The sequence below is a fragment of the Pongo pygmaeus genome, chromosome 21, assembly GCF_028885625.2.
Source record: "Pongo pygmaeus isolate AG05252 chromosome 21, NHGRI_mPonPyg2-v2.0_pri, whole genome shotgun sequence".
In the NCBI taxonomy this organism is placed as follows: domain Eukaryota; kingdom Metazoa; phylum Chordata; class Mammalia; order Primates; family Hominidae; genus Pongo; species Pongo pygmaeus.
In genome coordinates this window covers 29,501,998-29,524,176 of record NC_072394.2, presented here as the reverse complement: position 1 = coordinate 29,524,176, position 22,179 = coordinate 29,501,998, and the positions used below count along the sequence as shown (strand labels likewise).

Sequence of the window (22,179 nt, the reverse complement as noted above, 5' to 3'; positions counted from 1 at the left end):
ATCACATTTCTACACAGTTGTCCTTATACCAATCATGTCTATCCAATGAAGTCTCCATAAAAGGCCTAAGAAGAGGGGTTTGGGGAGTTTCTGGACAGCTGAACTCATAGGAACAAGAACTCATCCACGTGCTCAGAGGGCGTTGTACCCCAACGCCATAAGAATAGAACTCCATAAGAATAGAAGCTCCTGTTCTCAGGATCCTTCCAGACCTTGCCCTGTATAATCCCTTCATCTGGCTATTTATTTGTATTATTTAAATAAAGGTATTAAATTAATTACTTAACTAATGTATTTATTTTTTTCTTCCACTGCTAGAAATATTTGTATTCTTTAAAATATCCTTTTTTTTTTTTTTGAGACAGTCACTCTGTTGCCCAGGCTGGAGTGCAGTGATACCATCTTGGCTCACTGCAGCCTCTGCCTCCCAGGTTCCAGCAATTCTCCTGGTCAGCTTCCTAAGTAGCTGGGATTACAGGCATGTGCCACCATGCCTGGCCAATTTTTTATTAGTAGTAGAAACAGAGTTTCACCATGTTGGCCAGACTGGTCTTGAACTCCCGACGTCAGGTGATCCACCCGCCTTGGCCTCCCAAAGTGCTGCGATTACAGGTGTGAGCCACCACACCTGACCTAAAATATCCTTTTTAATAAACTGGTAAACATGTTTCCTGGAGTTTTATGAGCTACTCTAGCAAATTAATCAAGCCCAAAGAAGGGATCATGGGAACACTAACTTGAAGCTGGTTGGTCAGAAGTTCCAGAGGCCTTGGCTTGCAACAGGCATCTGAAGCTGGGGCAGTCTTGCGGGACCGAGCCCTCAACCTGGGGGATCTGCCACTATCTCTAGATAGATAGCGTCAGAATTGAGTTGCATTAGAAGATGCCCAGCTGGCTGGGTGCAGTGGCTCACGCCTATAATCCCAGAACTTTGGGAGGCCAAGGTGGGCAGATTACCTGAGGTCGGGAGTTTGAGACCAGCCTGACCAACATGGAGAAACCCCGTCTCTACTAAAAATACAAAATTAGTCGGGTGTGGTGGCACATGCCTGTAATCTCAGCTACTTGGAAGGCTGAGGCAGTAGAATTGTTTGAACTCGGGAGGCAGAGGTTGCGGTGAGCTGAGATCGCACCACTGCACTCCAACCTGGGCAACAAGAATGAAATTCCATCTCAAAAAAAAAAAGAAAAAAGAAATTGCCCAGTGCAGAATTGCTTTGCTTGCTTACTTACTGGGGAGCAATCTCCCATGTTTGGTCACAGAAGTGTTCTGTATTGATTGTTGGGGTGTGACAGCAGAGGATAAACAGTTTGTTTTTCAGCCCCTGGGGTTTTTACAGAGGTAATCAAGCTAAATGAGGTCATTAGAGTGGGCCCTAATACAATGTGACTGGTGTCCTTATAAGAAGGGGAGATTTGAGCTGGGCGCAGTGGCTCACGCCTGTAATCCCAGCACTTTGGGAGGCTGAGACACAAGGTCATGAGTTCGAGACCAGCCTGGCCAATATGGTGAAACTCCATCTCTACTAAAAATACAAAAATTAGCCAGGCGTGGTGGCACACACCTGTAATCCCAGCTACTTGGGAGGCTGAGGCAGAAGAATCACTTGAACTCAGGAGGTGGAGGTTGGAGTGAGCCAAGATCCTGCCACTGCACTCCAGCCTGGGCAACAGAGCAAGACTCCGTCTCAAAAACAAAACAAAACAAAACGAAACAAAACACCCAAAACAGGCCGGGCGCGGTGGCTCACGCCTGTAATCCCAGCACTTTGGGAGGCCGAGGTGGGAGGATCACGAGGTCAGGAGATCCAGACCATCCTGGATAACACAGTGAAACCCCGTCTGTACTAAAAATACAAAAAATTAGCCGGGCACGATGGTGGGCGCCTGTAGTCCCAGCTGCTTGGGAGGCTGAGGCAGGAGAATGGCGTGAACCCGGAAGGCGGAGCTTGCAATGAGCCGAGATCGCGCCACTGCACTCCAGCTTGGGTGACTGAGTGAGACTCCGTCTCAACAACAACAACAACAACAACACACACACACACACACACAAACCCCAAAACAAAACAAAACAAAACAAAAGAAGAGGAGATTTGAGAGCTAGCTCATGGGAAGGTGATGAAGCCAGTGAACATCAGAGTGCCAGAAAACTACCAGAAGATAGGAGAGAGGCTGGAACAGATTCTCCCTTCTAGAGGGAACCCACCTACACTTTGATCTGGATTAATGCCTCTAGAACTGTGAGAAACTAAATTTCAGTTGTTTAAGCCCCTAGTCTGTGGCATTTTGTAATGGCAGCCCTAGCAAATGAGTACAACACTCCACTCTTTCCATCAAGAGGTGGAGTTGATTTATCCTTCCCTTGAATATGGGCTGGCCTTATGACTTTCTTCAGCCATAGAATGTGGTAGAAATCATGGCTTGGCAGTTCTGAGTCTAGGTTGTAAGATGTTTGGTTGCTTCCATATTCACCCTCCGGGAAGCCAAGCCACCACATGCTAAGGAAGTCTAGGCTATCCTGCTGGAGAGGTCCCACGGAGAAAGAGGCCATTTTGATTGTTCCAGCTTCAGCCAAGCTTCTAGTCAACATCACATGCAGCAGAACTGTCCAGCTGAGTCCAGCAAACCCCCAAAATTGTGAGAAATTAGAAATCATTCAGCTGGGCACAGTGGTTCGTGCCTGGGAGGCCGAGGTGGGCGGATCACCTGAGGTCAGGAGTTCAAGACCAGCCTGACTAACATGGTGAAACCCCGTCTCTACTAAAAATACAAAAAAATTAGCTGAGTTTAATCCCAGCTACTTGGGAGGCTGAGGCAGGAGGATCACTTTAACCCAGGAGGCGGAGGTTGCAGTGAGCCGAGATCGCATCACTGCATTCCAGCCTGGGCAACAGAGCAAGATTCTGACTCAAAAAAAAAAAAAAAAAAAATCGTTGTTTTAAACCACTACATTTTGGGCAGCTTGTTATGTAGCAATGGGCAACTGAGATGTGCATCTTCAGTTCAGTGGGGCAAGTACTCTAGCATCTCTGCCACTGTTGCCCTTAAAGCCTCCAGTGCCATCCTTCCACCCTCCTCCCGGTGGATTCTGGGTGACTCCTGCCTCCTCACATTGCTTGCTTCTCTTCTTTTTTATTTTTATTTTTTAAAGATGCATTCTGTTTGATGTTCCCAGCATTGCTCACTCCTATACACTAATTTTCAGTGGTGCATCTTGTTGGCAGGGCCTGGCTGCTGCCAGTGCTTCAGCTGCAAAGGAGACTGGGAAAGAGTGTTTCTGGCTTTGGCATGTGGGGAGGGGTTGGGGATTCATGACATGGGAAGGTCCCCTAACATAGAAGGATGTTCAAAAGGTACTGGCACTCCTGAAATGTAATGAAGGTCTTCAACCATGGCTAATACTTTTTGGGAACTTAATGTGTTCTTGGCACACAGCTCTGGGTCCGTTCATCTTCTAAAGGTAAACAGGGCCCTGAAATCACCTTTCCTCACTCTCCATCCACATGAATTAGGATGAATTGACTCTAGGGATGGGTGTGTGACTCAGACCCAACTAATCTGAATATCAGAACCTCAGTGATTAGTTTGGAATGATATGTGAACCAGTCCAAGGCAACTAGGTGTCACCTTGGCTTTTTGCTGAAATAAATGAGGACTTGGGCTGTGAGGGTGAAGCCTAGAGCTGCTGGAAGCCAACTTCCTACTGCAAAGGGGAAGGAAGACCAAATCCTGATGTATTTTGTGCTTCTTGGTACCTGAATCAGTCAGACCACCTTTTATGTGAGCATATAAATTACCTGTCTGCTTACACCAAGCCAATTTGCATAGTTTCCCATCATTTGTAATCCATCAAGTCCATATTAATATTTTTATTTAATAAACTTTTTTTTTTTTATTTTTTGAGATGGTGTCTTGCTCTGTCACCCAGGCTAGAGTGCAGTGGTGTGATCTTGGCTCACTGCAACCTCCGCCTCCCAGGTTCAAGCGATTCTCCTATTTCAGCCTCCCGATTAGCTGGGGCTACAGGCGCCCACCACCACGCCCAGCTCATTTCTGTATTTTTAGTAGAAACGGGGTTTCACCATATTGGTCAGGCTGGTCTTGAACTCCTGACCTCAGGTGATCCACCCGCCTCGGCCTCCCAAAGTGTGGGGATTACAGGCGTGAGCCACCGCGCCCGGCCTTATTTAATAAACTCTTTGGAGTAGGTACTATTTATTAACCCTGTTTTACAAATGAAGAAACTGAAGCAAAGAGATTAAGCTTACCTAAGGCTACTTAGGGGCAGAATTCAAATCTAGGAGATATAATTCTGAGACCTAACAAATACTCCGCTCTCCTTGGAGACCCAGGAGGATTCACAGAGGAGGTTGCGACATGTAGACTAACTTTTAACCCCAAGAGGGCATAGGGATTTGTGGGGAGGGGTGAGGAGAAGAGGCTTCCAAGGGATAGAATAGCTTGGGCAATGACAAGGCCTTTTCTGCTGAGAGGAAACCTCACCTGAAATTCACTTGCCCCAGTCCTGAAGCCTGTCCCCAAGCGGTTCCCTTTTGGAGGGGAGCATCAAACCCCCTTTCTCCAGGGCCACCTCTACCCTCCTGGCTTCTGGACCTCTGCCGCCGCCCTAAGCTACACGCCGGGGCCTGTCCCGCGGTGGGTCCCCTGAGGGACGGGGGACCCCTGCTAGGGAGGGAGGGGGTGCAGGCCCCGATGTGGGCGCGGGACCCGGGTTTCCGAGGCAGGGATCCAGCAGTCTCCGGCTTCAGGGGCTTCTAGCTTCCCGGCTCCCGGCGGGGCGGGCCCGGGGAGGAGCTCGGCGGGTCCCCGCCCAGAGGCGGGGCGGAGGGCCGGGCCGGAGCGGGGTGGGTAGGGGACTCGAGGCGGAGCGGGGCCCCACACAGGCCGCGGTGGCTGGCTCGGGCCCCTACGGTCCCGGCGGCGGCTGGAGGAGGAAGCTAGGCGGCTGGCGGAGGAGCAGAGACGGAGGAGGCCGAGACCGGAGCGCCGCTCGCCGCAGACTTACTTCCCCGGCTCAGCAGGGAAAGGTACGGTGCGCCCGCTCTCCGGCCCCGGGCCCCGGGCCCCGGCTCTCAGCCTCCCCCGGGCGCAGGCAGGGGCTGCGGCCGCCGCGAGAGGGTGAGGGGCCCGGAGCGGTCCCCGAGGGCTCGGCCGGCCCGGGGCTTGGGCGGCCAGCGCGGCGCTCGGGCGCTCGGGCGGGGGTGCGGGGCGTTCCGGGAGGCTCGCGGGGAGCAGGGGGCGCCGCGCCCCCCTGGCTCCCGCCGGGGTAAGCAGTGGTGTGGGCCGGGGTGGCGGCGATCCCGGCGCCAGGGCTGCGCGGCCCGGGCCGGGCGCCGGGGGTAGAGGGCCGGACGGACCCCCGGGCTGCGTGCGGGAGGGGAGCGTCCCGGGCGCCCTGCAGGCGCGCTCCGTGGGCGCAGACAAAGCCGGGCGCGGACGCCCCGCGACGACTCGGGCTGCCGGGAGGGTGGGCACCGGGGAGAGGACAGAAGGCTCCCGGGTGATGGCCCGAACGCCAGGAGAGGCTGTGCTGACTTCCCCCTCTGGGCTCCGGGCGTCCGGGTGGTCCCCTTGGGGCCCCGGGCAGGGTGAGGAGCAGCTTTCTCTTAAGGGCCAATTAGGGGCTCACGGGTTGCCCCGAGCTTAGCGGGAGCCGGGCTCGCAAAGGGTTCGGGTGTGTTGGAGGGCTCATTTTGTGGGAGGGGCTGAGGGAAGCCACTGCCCTGGGGTAGGGGCGAGGGCTCCTTTAGAGCAGTTGAGGGGTCCGCGGAGCTTGCGCCAGGGGGACTTGGCCCGATGAGATACGCTCCTTGCCCGGCACGTATAGTGAGAGGTGCCCACAGGTTGTTTGCAGAACCTGCTGTTGGTGGCACATCACGTACCAGTCTGTGGGGGCAACTTGGCCGTGATTGGAGCCAGCAGTAGGTGCCCTGGGGTTACCGGGAGCGGCGCGGGCCGGGGTGCCATGCATCCGAAAGTGTGTGCAGTGAAGCCCCCACATTTGCATTCGGCCACCACTTCCCCCTGGCCTCTTGTTAGGCGGAGAGGGCATCCCAATTCCTGCCGCTGGCCCTGCCTCCGCTTGGGCTCCAAGGTCCTCTCCCTGTCCCCCTTTCTGCAGTTACCTCCCCTCTCTCCAGTGTTAGAAGTGGCTTCTATCTCCCTGGATCGTCCACAGCATTATAAGAAATATGCTTTGGCACCCTGTCTCTCCAATTTTGTAGCCCCCTTTTTGCCTTAATCCCTCATTCCCTCCAGCTTCGGACCTTCTTCCCTTCACAGCAAAACTTCTCTGGAGAGCCTTCTGCACTCGCTCCTTCAGAGCACAGCTCTTCCGTTCTTTTGCTGGCTTGCCCTGACTTCGGTCCCACCCCTTCACTGAAACAGCCTCAGCCAAGCTCTCCAGTGAGCTCCACGCCCCCAAAAGCAAGCCTTCTTCCACCTCTCCTTGTCTCCTTGAACACTCTCCTTCAAGAACCAGTATCCTCCCTTGGCTTCTGGTTTTCTTCCCTTCTTGGCTGCCCTTTTTCTTAGACTTCTTTTCAGACAACTCTTCACTCAGCTCCAAATGTTGGAGGGCCCCAGGGCTTTGTCCGTAGCCGCTTCTCTCCCTAGTCTATTTACAAACCCTTCCCCATTTCATTCTTTCTTATGATTTTAAAAATCAAGCATCAATTTGCAAACACACAGATCTTAAATGTACATCATTCTCATGGTTTTAAACAGCAGATTTTATCTCCAGCCCTAGCCTCTCTACCTAACCCCCCATCTGATGATTTATGATGTCCTGGATGACAAAAAACTTAATATGGATGAAACAGAACCCTGATGGCACTCCCCAGGCCTTCCCATCTCAGTGAATGGCCCATGATCTACTCACTTTTTTTTTTTTTTTTTTTTTGAGACGGAGTTTCGCTCTTTTCGCCCAGGCTGGAGTGCAATGACGTGATCTCGGCTCACTGCAACCTCCACCTCCTGCGTTCAAGTGATTCTCCTGCCTCAGCCTCCCAAGTAGCTGAGATTACAGGCATGCGCCACCATGCCCATGCAAAATACATAAAAATACAAAAAATTTTTTGTATTTTTAGTAGAGATGGGGTTTCACCATGTTGCCCAGGCTGGTCTCGAACTCCTGACCTCAGGTGATCCACCCATCTTGGCCTCCCAAAGTGCTGGGATTACAGGCGTGAGCCACTGCGCCAGGCCCATCTACTCACTTTTAAAGATGGGAAAGCAGGAGCACAACTCCACCAAGAGCAAGTCCTTTTGGTTCTTTTCACAAAATTGATCTCAAGCCTGCCCTCTGTGCTCTGACTCCACTGTTTCGGCCCCAGGCTACCTGCCCCAAGCCAAGCCAAGCCAAGCCACATAACCCTCTCCCCAGGTCTGCACTTGCCCTTCTCTGATCTATTTTAGTAGAGCCGCAAGAATGATATAGAAACTTTTGATGGGACCATCTCATTTCTCTAAAATTCTTGATAGCTCCCTATCACACTTGATTAAAATCTCAAAGCTTTCCCTCAGCCTACCAGACCCTTCCCATTCTGGCCACAGCTGACCTCCCCAGCCTTATCTGGACCACTGTCCCCTTTGCATTCTCCCTGACAGACACATCTGAATCATTTCTGCCCTTTCGACAACCTAAGCTTTCTCCTGCCCCAGGGCCTTTGCTTGTGCTATCTTTTCTGCCAGGAGTGTTTTTCCAGTGCCCTTTACTGGCCTGGCTTTTCTCCTTCTTATTTTTAAGGTCTTCACTTAATTATACCTTCCTCAAATGCCTTCCCAGTCTTGGGAAGTCCCCTGTAATTAATCATAGCACCTGACTTACTTTCTATATTATATTTATCACAGTTCACAACCATTTGTTACAATTGTTTGTATACTTGACTTATCTGGCTTCTTAAGGGCGGGAACCTTGACTGAATGGACCAGTGCTGTATCTGGAGCATCTAGCACAGTGCCTGGCATGTAGCTGATGCCCAGGAAATCTTCATCCAGGGGGGCAGGTTGGGGCTGGGTTGGGCAGAGAGGTGGGTATTGCGGTGAGCACAGGAGCCCCCTTTAAACTTCAAGTGACCCTGAGGATTTTTATTTTCTTTCCACAAAAGCAATTGTGCAGATTGCTGCAAGAATCTAAGGGTGCTAATGGGATGTGAAAAAGGGAAGTGGAGAAGGTACGGGTGGCTCAAGGGCAGGCCTGTATGCCGAGGGCAGCCGGTGGGATGTGAGTCTGTGTGTGTGTCACTGTGGTTGGGGTAAATGATTTCCTTTGCTTTCTTTGGTAGAAATCCAAGCTGGGTCAGCAGAGGGATATGTGTGCATGTTGGGTGGGAGGGAGATTCTCTAGCTCACAAGATGTAGGCAGCCTGGGCAGTCTGGGATTGATTTCAGCCCACTCTCTTGGGTGACTGCTGGGCGCCCAGCCCTGGGGTGGTCTCTCTCTATCTCTAGACTCTTTCCTTTCTATCAACAGCTCTCCTGTTTGCACAGAGAAGCCAGGTGAATGTTAAATTGTGTGGCTGGTACTCTCAGAATGGAAGGCTGAGAGCCAGGGGACCTCAGATCTGGGAGGGAGGGGAGCTGAGCCCTGGACAGGGGGACAGGGGTGGGCCGAGGTAACACCACGGCATGGGTGCTAGAACTAGGGGCAGTGGTCCAGATCTGGGATCGGGCTGGCATGCCTAGGAAAGGCCTTGAGCTGGGATAGGTGGGGATGAGGAGGGCATCCTGAGTGGGAAGAATCAAGCAGAGGCCAAGAGGCAGGGCAGGACCCTGGCATAGTCACTGCATGCCGTGCATTGTTCTAAGCACTTTGCAAATGCTAACTCCTTTAATGCTCTTAACAGCTCTATAAGGTAGGTCTTATTCCCGTTTTACAGATGGGAAGACTGAGGCACAGTCATACAGCTAAATAGTGACAGAATGAGGATTGAATCCAAACATTTTACAGATGGGAAGGCTGAGTCATAGTCATACAACTAAATAATAACAGAGTAAGGATTGAATCCAGGCAACTTGACTCTAGAATCCATGCTTGAAATCAGTCCACTCTGCCACTTCTCTCATGCCTCTCAGTTATGTGTCAGCCGAGGGCTTCCTAAGAAGAGGCTTTTCCTGCCTCCCAGAGGTGCCTGGCCTTGGGGGCTGGGGAGGTGTGAAAGAAGGTAGAAGGGGTCCTCGCTTGGAGTGGGTGACCGAATTTTTCTGCTTCTTGCCCCACTTTTTCTTCCAGGAGAGGCTCCGGACCCAGGCCAATGGGTTGGGCATCACGTACACTGTGATTTTGGGGTGCTGGGAAGGTCTACTGCTTCTGGTTCAGCTACCACTTTCTGCCCGAGATGCCATCATTAGAATGTCACCCTTTTGGGTTTAGCATTGCCCTCGTCATCTGCCTGTAAAATGGGATTAGAGGGACTTTTTTTCTTTGCTCCCTGGAGGTCACATGCTGGAGTGCCTTCTCCTTGTAGACTCTGAAAGGAGGCAAGGCTTCCCCTGGGATGCCAGGCTGAGGAACTGGGCCAGGAAGGAGAGAGGAGGGTGTGACAGCTCTGCCCTGGGAGGCTTTCCTGTTTGGCACGAGGATGACTCTAGGCAGGTGACCTGGCCTCCCAGGGACCTGGCTGGCTGGCTGGCTGAGGAACAGTTTGCTGACCACACAGGGATGGGGTGTGTTTTCTCTGATTCTGAGCCCCAGAGTTGAGGGGATCTGCTCATCTATCTGGACAGATCCTGCCAGCCTCCTAGGAAGAGAGGGAGGCAGGGTTAGTGGAAACTGAGGCACAGGGAAAACATTGCTGTTGGAAGCTCACCAGCCTTCATGGTTGTCAGGAAGGGCTCCCTTCTCTGGCAGGGGAGCATGGAGGAGGCCTGTCCACGGTGTCCAAGCCCTTGTCTGCTGAGTTGAAGTGAAGGCTGTGGCCAAGCCTGAGGTGGGCAGGCTAGAGCTGAGGTGGACTTCCTGACAAGTAGACACTGGGCCTTGTTAGCTGTGGTCAGCACCTGGCATCTCCTGTGCCCCAGCCTGGTGTTCAGAGCCTTTGGGAACACAGGACATGGTTCCTGCTCTCCAGGAAATAAACGTGAGCCATGCCAGGTGTGATATAATGAGGTCCTCCTCCCAGAGGAGGTGAGGCTTTGGGAGGGTTCTGAAATCTTGGGCGGCTTTGGCCGACAGAGGAGGGGATGGCATTCCTAAGGTGGAGGAGGAGAAGTGGGTTGAAGCCAGGCCTGGAGTGGGTTGAAGCCAGGTTGGGAAAGGCCTTGGCTGCCAAGCTGCTGAGTCTGGCCTTGATTCAGTAGGCCCTGGGGAGCCTTTGAAGGTTATAGGGCATGGGGGCAATTACTTGATTAGAGCAGTGGTCTGTAAAAGTGCTTTTCAAACTTGAATGCACATAAATCACCTAGGCAGCTTGCTAAAATGCAGGTCTGTCCTGTCTGATTCAGCAGGTCTGGGGTGAGGCCTGTGACTCCGCGTTTCTTTCTTTTCTTTTTTTTTTTTTTTTTTTTGAGATGGAGTCTTGCTCTGTTGTCCAAGCTGGAGTGCAGTGACAGGATCTCGGCTCACTGCAACCTTCGCCTCCTGGATTTAAACAATTCTCCTGCCTCAGCCTTCTGAGTAGCAGTAGCTGGGATTACAGGTGCCCACCACCATCTTTAGTAGAGACAGGGTTTCACCATGTTGGTCAGGCTGGTCTCGAACTCCTGGCTTCAAGTGACCCACCTGCCTCAGCCTCCCAAAGTGTTGGGATTACAGGCATGAACCACTGTGCCTGGCCTGAGACTGCATTTCTAATAAGCTCCTTGGCAGTGCAATGCTGCTGCTCCATGGAGCACGCTTTGTATAGCAAAGATTTAGACTGGAGTCTTGAGGGACGAGTGCAGTTCAGGTGGGTGGAACAGGGAACTACCTTGGCTCCTGCGGCTCCTATGTTGCGGGATGTGTAGGGAGCTGCCAGGATAGGGGGTGGGGATGGTGCAGGTGGGCTGGGGGCAGGACAGAGGGGACTGTAGAAGATGTCAGATGCAGGGGCCACTCTGCTGGGAGCTGGGGCTGTGTGAGGGCCTCTGGGTGCTTGGGTCATAGACCAGGAACATAGGTCTGATTTCCAGAGCCTCTGACTGTAAGGAGCTCCCAAGACCACGAGGGGTTATCTTGGGTAACTGTATCCCGGGGCAGGGTGACATGCAGACAGCACGGAGGGCACCTTATCTCTGTCCACAGCCGAGCCTGGCACTGTGGGCAACCAATCTGGGGTGAGCACCCTTCCTCCAGTCAGGGCGGGGCTGAGAGATTGGGGAAACAGCTGATCCAGCCCTCTAGCTCCAGCTGTGACGTGTCCTCATAAAAGACTGTAGTCTCCCCAGCTGCCGGGCCATCACCCCAGTGTGTGCAGTGCCTGTCACCCTGGCCCAAGTCCTTGTTGCTGCCGCTGATGGTTACGTGAGCTGCTGTCACTGATGGTTACGTGAGCTGCTGTCGGGGGTCTTATCCCACTCTGGCCACCTCTGCGGCGTACGTGGGAGTGGGGGGGGCCTGGATGCTTCTCTCTGCTCTGCCCTGGCTGGGCCACTACAGGCAAGTGTCTGCTCCTCTCTGAGGTGTCAGTCTCCTCATCTGTAAACTGAGGGGTTCAGGTCCCTCCAGGGGGGTTATCACAGGGTTTGTTGGGTGGGGCATTGCCTCTTCCCAGAGAGTCAGCTTAACACATTTTAGTTTAATATTAAATATTAAATATTAAAGTTAATATTAAAACTTACATGCTAATGATGGGGTCGAATTAGCAATTTGCTTGGAAAAAACCATCCAGGTTGCTTTGGGGGTCTCCCAAGGCCCCTTGCACCTCAGGCTTTACATGGCCTGAGGTGGGTATCTGAGGACACTGGTTGGTTGAGTCCCCCCAGATGCTGGAAGGGGAGTAGCAGTCACCACACCCAAAGGAAGATACAGAGGGCAGACACAAAGGGCAAAGGTTCCGCTGCCCTGGGCAGTGCCATGAGGGGCTGGCAGGGTAGGGGTTGACTGGCTCTCAGTCTGAGCTCCCCAGATATCCCACACGCACCTCCTCAAAGGAGGGCAAGGCCAAGCCAATCACACCCCACTTTGATCCCTGCCCCTGGGCCAGGCCGTCCTGCGGGATGGGAGGGGATAACATTTCTCAAAGACTGTTCTGCGCAATCTCAAGGGTTCAGGGGACAAATAAGGGTAGAAACTGGCAAATTCACTCCACTACCCTATGGGAGATTCAGAATACATTTAAGAGAATTAAAGGTCCTGACAAATCCTGTAGAAAAGAAACTGTTTAGTGTTTCCCAGCCTGATCTGACCATGGAAATCTTTTTTTAAACGACTGCCAATAATGTCCCACTCACCAGGAAAACACCTGCTGGGAAAAGCTGATGTGGAAAGATGCTGTTCACTGGAAGGCCACGAACATGGTAGCACAGGTGGACTTCCTGGTAGAGGTAGACTTGGTGGGATGGGCACATTTGGACAATCAGTAGAAGAAGAGGGCACTGCAGAGAGAGACATGCCAGGTCCCCTCTGAGGCCTCAGTTTCTTCATCTGTAAATCTTTGCCCCCCATGTCTGCCTCCCCACCTTCCTTTGGGTGTAGTGACTGCCACCCCCCTGCCAGTGCGTGGGGGGACCTCAACTGACCAGGGCCCTCAGAGGTGCCCATCCCACCTCTACCAGGAAGCTCCCTGCCATCCTTCCTTTTCTCCCTGGTATTTCTGGGCCGAGAGCCAGCCCTGGGTTCTTGTGGCAATGGCTCTGCCTCACTGGGTGAGTGACGAAGGATCTGGAAGGACCTGTCTGGTGCCTGGGATCCCCAGGTAGCTGGGCCTGGGTCTTCTGGATTCTTTTTCTTTTTTTTTGAGATGGAGCCTCGCTCTGTCGCCCAGGCTGGAGTGCAGTCGCGCAATCTCAGCTCACTGCAACCTCCACCTCCTGGGTTCAAGCAATTCTCTTGCCTTAGCCTCCCGAGTAGCTGAGATTACAGGCGCTCACCACCACACCCTGCTAATTTTTGTATTTTTAGTAGAGGCGGGGTTTCACCGTGTTGCCCAGGCTGGTCTGGAACTCCTGGCCTCAGTCGATCTGCTCACCTTGGCCTCCCAAAGTGCTTGGATTACAGATGTGAGCCGCTGTGCCCGGCCGTCTTCTGGATTCTGAGAGGGCCTTTTCCTTATACCTCCCGGGCATTTCCTCGCTTTGCAAGTTCTCCCCAGCCTTTCATCTCAGAGGTTAACACAGCAGGGTTGTGAACTCTGGACAATAAGCTAAGCCTCTCTGTGCCTGTGTTCCCTCATTTGTACCATGAGGGTAATATTACCTCCCTCCTAGGGTGGCTGGGTTTTTGTGACACTCTAATACCGGTTGGCTACTCTTACTACTGGATTGACATGGCTGGAGGAGGGACCCTGGGGAGGGCCCTGTCATCATGGACATGAGGAAAGAAAGCAAGAGCCAGCAGAAAGCAGCACAAGGCTTAGGTTGGGGTCCTGGTTAGACCAGAGTAGCCTGTAGAGGAGAAGAATGAGGGTGTGAGTAGCTAGCAGGACTGGCTTCCTGGAGGAATGGCCAGTTGTGTGGGGAGATCTGGACAGAATGAGAAGTCACAGGTTTGAGTCTGAGAGTCAGAGGATCCTGGTGGGTGTGTGTAGGAGACAAGTGGCCTGCGGGCAGGGAGGAGGCATCAGGCACTAACTACCTTCGTTCACCGGGCTGTGGCAGCCCACAGAAGGTTTTGAGCAGGGCAGTGATGCGATCAGAGCAGTGCATTAGTGAGATGTGAGGCAGGGTGTGAGTGATGGTGGGCTGTGGGAGGGGGTGGTGCTGTGCCCCTTCATGGACATGAAGCTGGGGGAGGGGCCAGGTTGCGGACTTGACCCTCATTCTCAGACTCTCAGGGCAGTCAGTGAGGCTACCCTGCCTTGCCTCTGCCATACCTCCTTTCCTCTGCGGTGTGAGGCTCTTTGTTCAGCAGCTCAGGTTGGGGAGACGGGCTGTGGTATTTTTTATTTTTTATTTTTTTTGAGACGGAGTCTCACTCTGTTGCCCAGGCTGGAGCGCAGTGGTGTGATCTCGGCTCACTGCAAGCTCCGCCTCCCAGGTTCATGCCATTCTCCTGCCTCAGCCTCCCGAGTAGCTGGGACTACAGGTGCCCACCACCATGCCCGGCTAATTTTTTGTATTTTTAGTAGAGACGGGATTTCACCATGTTAGCCAGGATTGTCTCTATCTCCTGACCTCGTGATGCCTGCCTTGGCCTCCCAAAGTGCTGGGATTACAGGTGTGAGCCACCGCGCCCGGCCGGGGTGTGGTATTTTAAATAGTACCCAGGAGGAGCTACGGTGGTGCATGGGGCAACGTTGGCCCTCCGACCTGACCCGGAGGCCCTGGTGGGGCATGCTCAGTGGATTTTCCTACCCAGCCCTAGCTCCACTCTCTTGTCCTCCTTTGCCCCTTTGTCTTTCTTCCTCAAGCATGTAGGAGCCCAGTGCTCTCTAAATCTGGGGCTGGGAGGTTGGAGGATGAGGAAAAGCATCTGGGTTCAGGTGGAGCATGGTGGCCTAGCTGGGGGCCATTGCAGCACCCCTTAGGCCAGATTCCCTTCTTCTCCACCTGCTTCTTGAGGGACGGCATTAAGGAAGATGTGACTTAAAGCCAGAAGAACAAGAACTTGGAAATGAGTTGCAATTTATTAGAAAACAGAACAAAGAATCTAGCCACCCCTGCCAACTCTGTGCTAGGCCCTGGCAGACACATGGGTCCTGTCTTCCCCATACAGCCCCATGGGGCCTGAGTGAGGCATGATGGGTCTCACTCAGGTTCTGGGACATCTGTCTCGATGCCGTTTCCTCAACCCCATGGCTCTCTCAGAGCCTGTCCTCATACCTTCAACTGCTCCCCACCCATAACCAGACCTCTGGGATAGCCCAGCTCAGCCACCGCACCTCTGATCCTGGCGGGTGGTGGTGATACTCCTTGCAGGCTGAGTTGGCTAGATTTTAGGATGACTCAATTAGGAGACACCCAGCACCACCGAGGGGCATATATTCTTAGGAAATATTTTTAAATGATGCCTTTAAATGTTAAACACACAGGGACCTTTTACTCTCTCTTATTTTGGAAAATTAAAAAAAAAATCATACACAATGCAAAACCTGGAGAGTTAATCTGAAAAGGTTTGGAGTTTAAAAAGTAACTCAAGGAAAGACAATGAACTTGGCTTCTTCATTAGATTTTTTTTTTTTTTTTTTTGAGACAGAGTTTCACTCTTGGAGTGCAATGGCGCGATCTTGGCTCACTGCAACCTCTGCCCCCTGGGTTCAAGCAATTCTCCTGCCTTAGCCTCCCAAGTAGCTAGGATTACAGGTGCCTGCCACCACGCCGGGCTAATTTTGGTATTTTTAGTGGAGACGGGGTTTCACCATGTTGGCCAGGCTGGTCTCAAACTCCTGACTTCAAGTGATCCGCCCACTTCGGCCTCCCAAAGTGCTGAGATTACAGGTGTGAGCCACTGCGCCCAGCTGCTTCTTCATTAGATTTTAAAAAGAGCAGGGCCTGAGGCTTAATATATTACTAAGTAAAATTTAGAGACAGGCTAATAGCAGGCTGTGGAACCTCTCTGAATCTTAGTTGCCTCCTCTGTAGTATGGGGGTATTGATGTGAGGATTGAGATATTCCACACAAAATGCTTGGCACTGCACTCTGTATCTCAGATGTATTCAGCTAAAAATAGAGTGATAACAATGATGATAGGATTTTAAGAACCGACCTTTCTTGATGCTTCAGAAGCTAGTGAGTTATTCTCTCTTTGAACTCCACAAAAGGGCCTACAGAATATGTTTATGTTCAAACTCAGTGTCTCAACTCCATAGGGGTTTTATGGATTAAATCATGGGCGCATGGCCCATGTGTGCATTTTGAAATGAACCCCAGTGGCTTTTGAGACCTGGTTCCAACTCTCGCTTGGGTGGGGGACTGTGCTTCATGGTTGAATTCTATGGAAAGTGCTTTATTGGTTAATCCTGTGGACTTCTTAGGAGGGCACAGTTAATGTACCCTGAAGTCACCAGGAGGAGAAAGTCTCGGGCCGGTGATCGAGGACTGTCTAGAGGCAGTTATGAGTTACCTGCTTTTTGAATTTTCTTTTGTGCTGGCCAAAGCAATTAGAACTTGTCCCTGGCCCTATTTATGGAGGAGGAGATTGAGGGTGAAGGACTGCGGCCTGGCTAGTTTAGTGCCTGGCAAGCCTAATCCAGCTGCATGGGGCAGGGAGACCAGGGTGACCTGCAGGGACCCCACTAAGCGCCCAGGCCAGAAAGCAGGTAGCTTCCCGGTGGCAGCCCCGGTCTTTGGCAGTGAAGCTGGAGTGAACCATCAGGCCTTGAGATGACTCCTGCCAGCCCCAAGTGCCTGGCACAATGTGTGCATATCAGTACGTGGGGAGGAGTAAGATGGGAGAATTGTCGAGCCGGGGCAGTCCTCGGGCCTGCCGCACCCCTGGGGAGGCTGAGTGGGGGGCCTGAGGTCGGAGCAGGGATTGAGCAGTGTTGCCCTGCCCTGCCCCTCACTCCATCCGGGTGAACTCTGTCATGCCTCGGAACCTCTTGGGGCCTATTTCCTCATCTGTAAAATGGGCAGCAGAGAGTTTATGAGTATTAAAGGATGCAGTGAATGGAAAGTGCCCAGCAAAGGGCCTGGCACAGGAGGGGCAAAATAGAGGTTTGCTGTGAGGTTCATCTGGTGACTAGATTTTTCTTTGGATATTTTCCTTTTTTCGTTTCGTGATTATGCATGCCACCTTGGCTCTATGATAAATTATGTTGTGTGGACACCATAAGAGAGGTGTTTGTGCTGGAAAAGGGTTTATAGTGGAGGAAGGCCCGTCTCCACCTTCTGGGAGGAAGGCTGCCTGGATCCAGCACAGCTCAGACAGCTCTGACACTGGGGCTGTCGTGTCTCTCTGTGGGCAGAAAGCACAGGTCCCAGGCTGGGTAGAGTGGGACCCTGTGGCTCAGGAGACAGGATGGGATTGCCGGAGACCCCACCCCCTCCCCGGGGCTGGAGCTGAAGCACAGTTGGGCTTTGTGCAGAGTCACGAGGGGCCGCTGAGGGGGAACTGCGCCCGGGCTGAGCTCACAGGCCTCAGTTCTTGTAAGTGGTTTTGAAAGAGTCAGCGGAAAGTGCTGACTGAGCTGTTCTCCTTCACCCCAGAATTGTGAGGCTGCGGCTCCTGGCAGGGATAGGGGAGAAGCCCCACCGGGAAGCCACCCCCTCAGCTGCCAGCTCACACCTCCCAGGCGTCAAGTGCCCAGGCTGCAGAATGGGCGGATCTCTGTGCTGGGTGGCGCTGGGGACACTGACTCACGTCGGGGCCATGCCTGCAGGTGATGCCTGATGCAGCGGGCTCTGTTTGGGGGTGTGCTTGGCCCTGTGATGGCAGGCAGCTTGGAGAAGCTCTCCCAACCCTGCTGATAGCCTGGAGGAGAGAACTGGGCTTAGTAATCAGACCCCTGGGCTGACCTCCCCACTGCAGTCCTGCACCAAGGTATTTGGCTTCTGTCATTTTTCTGACCCCACCAGCTTGTTGTGAAGGGCAAAGATGATGACCAGTTGACACAGTTAGAACTGGTCTGGGTTTGTCCCAGCGGTGTCATGCCTGGTCACCCAGGTCATGCTGATGTGGCCCTTGCCCTCACCCCACATCCTGCCATTCAGCAAGTCCCCAGGAGGTTGATACAGCACTGCACCTCCTCTGCTGCAGAGTTGCCTTGGCAGGAGGCCTTCCCTGACGCCCCTGTGCAAGCAGTTAGTTTCCTGTCTCCCCGCCCTGCTTTTCTCTGACCTGACAGATCCTTAAGGGGAGGCGTCTGGGTGTTGCAGTATCCCCAGTGCCTCGGACAGTGCCTGGCACAGGTAGCCCTCCAGAAACCTTTTTGAATGAACAAAAAATCTGTCCCCTGCTACTCCCGTCCCTGCCTTAGGGCTCACTCACAAACCCTCTCTGTGCTTTTCTCTAGTCTCCTTAGCACTGGTCCCACCCTAGGCGGGGAACGTGCCCCCCGCCTGCCCGGAGCCCATCCAGACTCCCACTCACGGTGGCGGCCACCGGGTGGCAGGGCCTGTGTGTCTCCAGCACCTGTGCCTGCCCCGCCCCCTTCCTGGTGCCTTGGGCGGCAGGTCGTGTGCCTCCTGGCAGGTGTGCCTCCTGCCCTTCCCCAGGGTGCCTCGGGGAGCCAACCTGCATGGCTGACCTGCCCAGGAAGCGCAGGGCGGCACGGGTGGCGCTGGGGCAGGCCCTGAGCGGAGGCGGGAGGTGTGTTCTCCCCACCTGACGCTGGAAGCCTTCCCCACTCCCCACTCCCGACTCCCAACTCCCAGGGCGGGGTGAGGCGGCTACTGCAGTCATGGAGGAAGCTCAGGATAGTGCCTAGTGTGGGACCAGGGGATTCCAAGCCAGTCCAGGTGAGTTCCCGGAGAGAGAGAAAAGGGACAGCGCTGGAATCACACGTTGAGAGATGATTCTGTTAGCAGTGCCTCTGAGCCTCTGCACGTGCGGTTTCCCTGCGTGGAGCTCACTTCTCTCTCCTGGGAATTTCCACCCCCTCTTCCACCCTCCATTAGGTCTTCCTTCCCATCGTCTCTTGAATTCTTCATGATCCTTATTTCTGTACCTTTGAGTTCACTGGCTGTGAGCCTCAGGGCAGGGCCCTGTCTCTTTAATCCATTGCTGCGGAATCTCCAGGGGCTGATGCAGGGCCAGGCAAGGGTGCATCTTGGGGGAGACAAAACATATAAATATAGGTCTCTCTAAGGACTTCTGATGAGGAGGCTTGGACCCAGCAGAGAGCAGAACAGATGTGATGGTCATTCCCATTTTGCGAATGAGGAAACGGTCTTTCCAAGATCACTCAGAGCTAGACCCCATTCCTGCTTCCTGGCTCCTGTCTTCCAAGAGAGCAGTCCCAGCGCAGAGGTTGGACCTGAAGAGGGTGTTGAGATGCAGAGAGAAAGACGGGGAGGATGTGGCTGTGTGTGGTGGTGTGTGAGCAAGGTTGGGCAAGGACATCTGTGCGGCCTGAGGTGCTTTGTATGCCTGGAGAGCAGAGGGCTTTGGGAGCTGGGAAGCAGTGGGGTGGAGGGAGACCCAAGCCTAAGCCCAGGGTGGAGGGAGCTTGGGCACTTCCTGGCCTTGTGGCTCTCTCTGCCTCCTCCTCTCCTGCACTGTCAGACCTCAGTGGCTCTGGGCTGGCCAGGAGGCTGCAACTGGAACCTGAGCCTTGGCTGTACATTAGCATTGTGTAGGTCCCTAAAAAAAAAAAAAAAAAAAAAAAAAAAATCCATGGTTGGGCCCCACCCCAGAGAGTCTAATTTAGATGACCTGGTATAGGTAGGGGTTATTTGTAAAAATCTCCAGGTGAGTCTAATGTACTGGTTGGGAGAAATTCCTCTCTCTTGGGCCTTGTAAGCTGTAGGGCCTGGGCCAGGCTCCCTGCCCACTTCATCCTAGCTCTGCATTTCAGAACAGCAGGGTCTGAGGCCCTGAGTGGGGTTGGTTGGGGGAGTGTTTACCTGGGGACTTCCACTATGGGGAGTCTCTGGGGAGAGAGAGAGATGCTAACTCTTAGTTACCTATTGTTCAATGACCCCGAAACCGGTAGCTTAAAATGGCAGTAAGCATTTATTATGCTCACAGTTTCTGTAGGTCGGGAATTTGGTAGCAGTTTAGTTGGGTGGTTCTGGCTCGGGGTCTCTAATGAGGTTGCAGTCACAGTGTCAGCCAGCGCTGCAGTCGTCTGAAGGGAGCAGGAGGATTTGCTTCCAAGATGGTGTGCTCACATGCTTGGCAGGATTGTTTGGCTGTTGATGGGAGGGCTCAGTTCCGTGCCCTGTGGGCTGCCCCAGGGTTGTTTGAGTGTCCTCCCCACGTGGTGACTGGCTTCTCCCAGAGTAAGCTGCCCAAGAGAGCAAGGTGGAAGCCACAGTGTCTTTTATGTCTAGTTTCAGAAGTAACATTCCATCATTTCTGCAATATCCTGTTAGCTGCAGTGGTCAGCTTGGGAGAGAACTACACCAAGGCATGAATCCCAGGAGATGGGGATCATTGAGGGGCATCTTAGAGGCTGGTGGCCACACAAATTGTCCTGTTGTTGCACCTGCAGCTTCACAGCCCTAGCCTGGGAGTCCAAGCACCCCTACCAAGTAGGATAGTGGGGTGACCCTTCTATCCTGATCCCCTGTTCTTCCCATTGTCATTCCATAACAGTGCCTCTGTGGGGTAGGGTGGCTCTCTCTGAGGCCTGGGGCCCTGCTCTGGAATCATTCTGCAGGGCGATCTGTGATCTGTCTATTGGCTGGGCTTCCTTCATCCCCACCCCTGCCTGTCACCCGGCCCGATCTTACCTGCGGTGACTACCACTAGTGTGCAGACTGGGGCCTGTAGGAAAACATAAGGACTATTGCTGCTACACACCTGGCTCTGGGATAAGCCCTCTGCATGCATTGTCACACACCCCTGTGAGGTAGGCACACTTTATCCTGATTTTACTGATGAGGAAACTGAGGCTTAGATCACTCATCTAATAAGTGGTGGGGATTCAAATGACTGGTATTCAAAGCCAGTATCAGACCCCAGGACCTGTGTGAAAACCGTGGTACTATAAGGTGTTCCCAAAGGATAGGACTATTTATTAAGTTGGGTCGTCAAATGAAACATAAGGAAATATGCTTTCATGATTTGTGTGTGTGTGTGTAAGAGACGTGTCTCTTCCTGGGGTTCGCCGAAGGCTGTGGTGACTTGGGTGCCTCGAAACAGGGCTGATACCTTGGTCTTGAAGCTAGTATTCCCTCTCTGGGTTTCCGCTGTGTCAGGAGACTTTTTTTTATAAGGAAGCGAGCAGCTGTGAGCACCATCGCCTGTTGGCCCTCCCCTGCCAGTGGCCTGGTCTGCTGTTACCAAGGGCAGTCTTGCACCAACGTATTCACCAGGGCAGTGACCGGCTCTGTGGTGTTTTTTTTTCTTTAGAGACAAGGTCGCCTATAGTGGAGTACAGTGGCATGATCATAGCTCATTGCAGCCTTACACACCTGGGCTCAGGTGATCCTCCCACCTTAGCCTTTGGAGTAGCTGGGACTCCAGTTGTGCATCACCATGCCCTAGCTAAGTTTTTTTTTTTTTTTTTGAGACAGAGTCTTGCTCTGTCGCCCAGGCTAGAGTGCAGTGGGGTGATCTTGGCTCACTGCAACCTCCGCCTCTGAGGTTCAAGTGATTCTCCTGCCTCAGCCTCCTAAGTAGCTGGGATTAACAGGCACGCGCCACCACACCTGGCTAATTTTTGTATTTTTAGTAGAGACAGGGTTTCACCATGTTGGCCAGGCTGGTCTCGAACTCCTGACCTTGTGATCTGCCTGCCTCGGCCTCCCAAAGTGCTGGGATTACAGGCCTGAGCCACCGTGCCCGGCCCTAGCTAACTTTTAAATTTTTATTTTTGTAGAGACAGGGTCTTGCTATGTTGCCCAGGCTGGTCTCAACCTCCTGACCTCAAGCAATCCTCCCACCTCAGCTTCCTAAAGCACTGGAATTACAGGCATGAGCCACCATTCTGGGCCTGGTCTTTCTTACACCTTTGTGGCTGATGACTTCCTGGAGGGGAATTCAGAGTTGGGATGTTAGGTCCTGCTCACAGGGAGGGAATCCAGACCATGGGGTTTTATCCTGAGAGCCACTAAAGGGAGCTGCAGTAGACTCTGCTGGGGATACAGGAGGCTGGTGAATAGGTTCGGGAGTCAGGGCTGGCCTCTCTCAGGGTAGGGGTGATTTTCCCCATTTGACAAATGGGGAAAATGAGGTTCAAGTGCTAACAGACTCTCCCAAGGCCACACTGGTTAGTGGCAGAGGCTGCTGCTGGGCAGTTCATCTTCTCTAGGAGCATCTGGAGTGGCACAGTCCTCCCAGCAGATCTCTGGTTGCTGAGAGGGCATGGAGCTTGCCTACCTCTGGAAGATCTGGAATCTGAGGGGAAGAATGTGGGTTCTGCCTGCTGAGAGGTGACTATCTATCTGGCAAGCCAGGGACATCTGCAGATAGACATACACAAAGATGGGAAGCAGGGCATGGGGTGTGAGGAGCCTGGAAGTGGAAACTTAGT

The 22,179-nt window shown here is 53.1% G+C and overlaps 1 protein-coding gene across 2 annotated transcripts in view; it reads left to right on the top strand.

Moving 5' to 3' along the window:
* Positions 1-4,841: 4,841 nt before the first annotated feature.
* The window catches only part of SMOX (spermine oxidase), a 39,118-nt gene continuing 21,780 nt past the window's right edge, over positions 4,842-22,179 (top strand). Inside the window, exon 1 of one of the 2 annotated variants that reach the window (XM_054467911.2) lies at positions 4,842-5,048. The gene's annotated coding sequence lies outside the window, so the exon portion shown is untranslated. The remainder of the gene's footprint in view (positions 5,049-22,179) is intronic. The other variant, XM_054467912.2, reaches the window with a different exon arrangement.